We start from the raw sequence: 6,433 nt of genomic DNA on the forward strand, positions 1-6,433 counted from the left end.
GTAATTTCCTTGTTCTGCTACCTATATACTCGTATATTCTATATGAAACAAATAAACAATAAGTGACACTTTCATACAGTGTCCATGATTCTACAGTTATATGTCACACCAGCTATAGTACAGCGGATTTTTACAAGAGAACTGATTTCACAGGAAAAGTTACCGTGCCGTAGTCTACACTGACACATCAATATTCTGGCCGCGGTAACACCAGGGCAAAAATCCCATCCATTATGTAAGTGAGTGTTGTTGTATACTTCAGTACTTATATAATACAAATAATTACATACTTTATAAACAGTAAACTTATAAGCTGTTTTTTTTTTTTCTGTCTTGGATGTGTATTACTGTACGTGGCGTGTCTACAACTTCTCGACATAAAATGAGGCTGGAAGCACCCAGTGTAACGAGTAGCTACCGTAAAAGTCCGTCTATTATTAACTTGTTTCCGTCTTTTGATAGGTCAGTGAATAAGCTTTTTTTTTTTCACATCCTGCTTTGCCATTTTAATTTCTTTTACGAACTTTTTTTTCATCCATGTTTCGCAGTGCCCGTTGTTTCTACGCAGGTATCTTTGCTTTGGTTAATGGTACTTTTCTTCTTTTTTTTTATTATTTCCAACTATTCTATTTTTTTTTTCTTATTTCCAACAATCTTCATCGGTTCATGTCTGTTGCTTACAAATTTGTAAATTTGCAACTTGGGCCCTTATTCACTAATACTTTGCTCTCTCACCACGACTCATATAAAGGCCACAGAGATGATCAGACGGGCTCTCAAAACCGTTTCCCCTTTCAATAAAGCAGAAATCTTGTTAATCTGTCAATAGAACCGTAGACATACCCTTAAAAACCCGTGGAGCTTCAAGTAGAGCCTTTCGAAAATAGTGGAGGTGCGGTGCAGAAGTGTTTCACAACGGTCCTTAGCCAGATGTTAGCAAGAGTTAGGGCTGACAGACTTCCTATATACACCTGACTACATGGCTAAGCTAGGAGGAAATCTGCACTGCCGCACTGCTTCTTGAATCATATAGTTTTTTTTTTTTTGTTAATGATGTACTATTTTTCTCTTTATTAAGTTACTATCTACTTATTTTCTCTTATTTTGATTTCTTTATCTTGCCATCTTTCAGAGCGAGTTGATTAAATCCCTCATTGGATAGCGTTAATTATACCCCTAAATCGGCTTCAGTGAGACAGACAGACAGACAGACAGACATATGGAGCATTTTGCTGTTGTCTCACAAGAACTCGGTGAGGAACTTTAAGGCAGCTGACTGGTCCATCAGAATAGAGAGTGTTGCGATGGATGGAGGGCGTGGACAGAATGGAAGTAGAACCAATTGGCTAAGAAGATAAGTGGATGTGATGAGAGAGAGAGAGAGAGAGAGAGAGAGAGAGAGAGAGAGAGAGAGAGAGAGAGAGAGAGAGAGAGAGAATATGGACTACTACTACTACTACTGCCACCACCACCACCACCACTACTACTACTACTACTACTACTAGTGTTACTTAGGAAACACGAGACAGTGCATGAACAAAGAACAATGGAGACGCTGTGTTGCTTTGTGCATTCAGTAACGTAAGAGAAAACCGGTTTATGGTAGGCATTGTGCATAACAACTAAAAGAACACACACACACACACACACACACACATAGACAGAACCAAGACAGACATAGAAAGGCAGTCTAATCCCCATCCATCATAACTCTACTCTAAATAAATCAAATTCAGCACAAGTCCCTCCCAGTATCTAGGTGGAGAAACCCCTCTCCATACACGGCCTTAATTGGACGTAAAGTATTGAGGGGCGGTATGTGAGACCTCAGCTTAAGGCTTCATCCTTGACAACCTTCTTCCCTCTCCCGTCACTGGAAACCCAAGTAACCGCCCCCTCTCCCCCACGCCTTATAGAAACTGTCATTCCTCATTCAAGCACTGTCTCGAGAACTGATGGTTTCGTGAGTAAAGTATTCACGCTCACTGCCTCCTTCAGTCTATGAGTCTTGTAGTGCTGGCCCAACTCTTTTTGTACGTATAATGTATAAATTTTCCCTTTCTTAACTATGTATATTTTCAGTGCCTGCAGTAGTAGTAGTAGTAGTAGTAGTAGTAGTAGTAGTAGTAGTAGTAGTAGTAGTAGTAGTAGTAGTATCATTATAATTATCACACACACACACACACACACACACACACAACTATATATACCAAACACATTTCTTAAGAATTCATCACACACATTTTCCTCTTGTCTTCCATGTAAATGTTACAACGAAAATAGAAACATAAGCACGAAGAGGCCTGACTTCAATATTTTCTCCTATTCCTCCTCCTCCTCCTCCTCCTCCTAGCCCAACACTACGTACTAGTACCAGTAATACCTATGATAACATCAGTATAAATAAGAACTGTTACTGTAATACTGGTAATGGTACAGTACATACATCTTTACTCTCTCACCTGACTGGTCACTCCAAGGTCAGGGTCAGGAAGGTCACCACATCCTGCCATAATAGAGAAAATGTGGGAACAGAGGAGATACTGCGCAGTGGATGCCTTCCCAGGGAGTGGCTGGTACGGGCGTGGTGAAATATAAAGCAGGTGAGGAGCAGGTGCGGATTTGACTTTGAGAGTGGGTGTGGGTGCAGGGCGAGCGCCGGGTTAGCTTCTTGCAGTGGGTGGGAGCGGATGCGGGTCAATACGTTAGCTGTGGTGGGACAGACAAGGTTCATGCAGCCTTGATGGTGAGATTAGCCGCGCTGTCATACACAACCGTGGGCTTCACAAGGCACCTGCTGTCATGAGATTACCAATGAAGAGTTGCGTATAAGGTCGCTGCGGATACAACTAGCAAATTAGCACGGCTCATATAGAAATACATCATTAGATAACATAATTCGCCTTGAAAAGAACACATACACACAATACACAAGTTATATAAAACATCACATCAAAACAATCATACCAAAGCACAAAAGATAGAAGAAAATAAAGAAAAATCGGTAGGAACAGGTGTGAGCAGATGACCTTGAAGGCACATGAACTAAGGACTGCAGGCTGTGAATGGCGGGATCGGGGCTGGGTAGGTCACTGAAGGGAGCTGCTTTGTCAGAGGATGTGTAAACAGGCCAGTAAGCTCAGGGACAGATTTTGATCATGGGTAAGTTGACAGTTGACACAGCAGCTTAAATTTGCGGCACCTTTTGAAGCAGTAAGAAAAGAATTGGGTAAACTAATAGATTTATTGGTATATGTAAGAAGTACAACAAAGAAAGAAGGCGGAAATTGCCAGCCTCTCTCTGGGTATAGGATAAAGATAATAAACTACCTATTTACGAAAAAAAAAATCGAACTTCAGCCATTACTTGAAAGCAAATTAATTAACAAAACAGTCATACAATTCTGCCGCACTTCTCCAACGCTTGCCATCATACAAAACAGCTACGAGTCCACAGTTCTGGCTACACACTCCTCTCTTTGCTGACAGGAAACCAAGGATTCGACATTGTCGTTATGGCCAACTACGGTTGCTCATTGGCACCTCGTGATGAAGACATGCGTGCCAGCGTTGCCTCTCTGAGCGCTATAGGGCCTCAATACACACTAGCTCCTTCTCTGATAAATATTAACCATCGCTAGTGGCTCAGACATGTACACGTTGATTAGCCATTATCGACAGTATAGAAATACACCGTCAGAGGGCAGTGCCATGGACAAACTATGGTCGTCGTAAGCCAAGGTTATTCGGAAGCCCCACACTCCTCACTGCGGGTGCGGGCATCGATGGCTGCAGTGCGGCTGTGTGCGGGTATAAACTATGCACGCATCATCTTCCTCTTAAAAAGAAAAGAGTAATCAATCTTATGAGTGCGGGTCGGATGGGAATCTAAGCTTTGCGGGCATGGACGAGGCCACTGTAGCCCATCTCCTCGTATTACAGGCCCTGTTGTCCTGCTTATGCAGTGCTGCTTGCTTGTTCCTTATTGTTACCATGGTAATCAAACAACCCTAGTGAGTACACCTAGGAACTTGGTTATTCTAATCTCATGAGATAGGCAAAAGAAAACGAGGATTTAAACATGACACGTGAGGCACTTGTGTCGTGTAGATAAAGTTTTCTTATCATCTTCTCTTTTCAAGGAATACCGATATCCTGGATATAGAGCCTCAAAAGTGTCATCTCTGTCTTGCTGTCGCAGTGTAGTACATTGGCACATTGTCGAGGCGTGAGGATGTACCTGCAAACAGTTCAGTAAGTAGCGTGTAGCATAGCATGGCGCAATATTGCATTATAGTTATTTTACAGACGTATTTCCACGAATGAGTGAGACAGGTAGCAAGGCACGCGTTAGAACTAGTAGAATGCACTGAATATAATTTTTGTCGTAATGATAATGAGGCATTATTTTTCATAAACTACGGTATTTATCAGAAGCACTCCATCCGATCATGATTAGTCATCTGACCCATCCTTAATGAAACAGACTTGTGATGACTCTCTTGTAAAGGCATACATACCTACCTTCGTGGACACTTACTCATGTTTTATTTCTACTCAGGTTTCATGGTCTGATATATAATTCTTAAACACACCTCCGTCCTCTTTACATTCATCGCTAGAGTGGCTTTCTGGCCTTCTCTGTACAACCACAAAGTCAGCTGCTGTTGTTAATATGTAAATCCACTCACCATGACGACACTATCACCAAAACTGATTTTAGTAATAACCAATTGTATTATTCCTTGTCCCTTTGCCCTGATTTCTTAATAACTTCACCAAACAGCGCCTCGAATATTTAATGAGATGATATTATGTCATCCTGTCTGATATCTTTATTTGTATTTTCTAGCTGATAATTATGTAATCTTATGGTGACAAGATTTCCTTCACATATTGGTATTTCTTATCCCCTGAGTCCTGCTGAGTGCTTACACATGTTGAGGTTTCTGCTGAGTCAATCGCCTTTCATAGTCTTTCAAAGTTCTTTATATGAACTGTGTGTATTCTTCTTTTCTTCCCTCTCTACATGACTGATCACATGGATGTCTTCAATTGTCGTGCATCTGCTCTAAAAATCTGTTTGCTTAGGTTGATTTGGCTAAACTTTGTCACACTAATCTTGCTTGTGAACTCTCTTATAAAACCTTGTATACTATAGATAATAAACTTATTTATTATTTGTTTATTTATTTATTTATTTATTTATTTATTTATAGGTCTTTGATGTCTCTTTGTTGTAGATCAGTATTACTGTGGCGTCTTACCAAGGTTACGGCATAGAGCAAGGCTGACACTAAGCAGCGTAGTAATGCCAGGAGTAAGCAGGACAGTCGAGGTGCACCAAAAAAAAAAAAAAACATTCATAACTTGGTGATCACTTGTGGTCTGGTAAATTGCAAACACGAGAGAAAAGGAAAGAAAGAAGAAAAAAAAAAAACTTTGTCTAATATGAAATCTACAGCAGTCCCCACCTTTTGCTTCTCATCTCACTAATCATCGTTTATACATTGGCTTGTGTATAAACACAAATCGCGTCTATAAACCTGCTACAGTAAAGTCTATCTTGAAACTGAGCATAGAAATATTGTCATAGAAAATGTATAATTATTAACGCTGACTGTACTTTTCTGCAATATAAAAGTACTTATTTACATTAATTCAGGTAAAGTTTACACACTTACTGTAGAGATGACTAGGTTGTGATCACTCAGATATCCAAGGACATGAGTGGCAGACTGGCCAGCAAAGAGGTCAGCAAGATGGTCAGCACACTCGTTAGACTATCACCTCGTCCACCACTACAAAAACGACCCAGAAGTTTTAAAATCAACATATTCCACAACGTAACCACGGAAGTCATTCTAAATGCATATGCATGTTCAGAAAACACTCACCTGCTGGCTTACTCACCTGGCTGGCTACCCTGTTGCTCTGGATAATCAATCAGGAAAGGAAATTACACGTGGAATACAAGGGTAGTTCAAGTGTGCAGGTTTGCCAGTCCATTAGAAGTAGTGTTAATAAGATTAGTTACCTTTACGAAATGAAAAAAAAAAAAATCAAGGCAAGTACTATGAAGTGTCATAAATTTGAAGATGTCTGGATCTGATCTAGGTTATATTGCCTTTACGAGCCACCACTGCACTGGGATGAAAGAATCACTTTGATTCCTTTCCTAAATAAAAAGAGACACGCACATGGATGCAGAGATAGAGCAGCATTGGGCTGACTAGTATGGCAGCTCCGGCTTCAGACATGGCTTCAATGGCACCTTAATATCTACATACAAACCTTGAAAGTAAATATAAATATGTTTTTGGAAATTAGATAATAAAAATATCAATAATTATATTGAAATAATTTCTAAGTAATCAATTGACAGAAAACGCTGATTCTGTCAATATAAATTTGAGTAACTGGAAACTATGTG

This window comes from Scylla paramamosain, chromosome 2 (genome assembly GCF_035594125.1).
Source record: "Scylla paramamosain isolate STU-SP2022 chromosome 2, ASM3559412v1, whole genome shotgun sequence".
Lineage (NCBI taxonomy): Eukaryota > Metazoa > Arthropoda > Malacostraca > Decapoda > Portunidae > Scylla > Scylla paramamosain.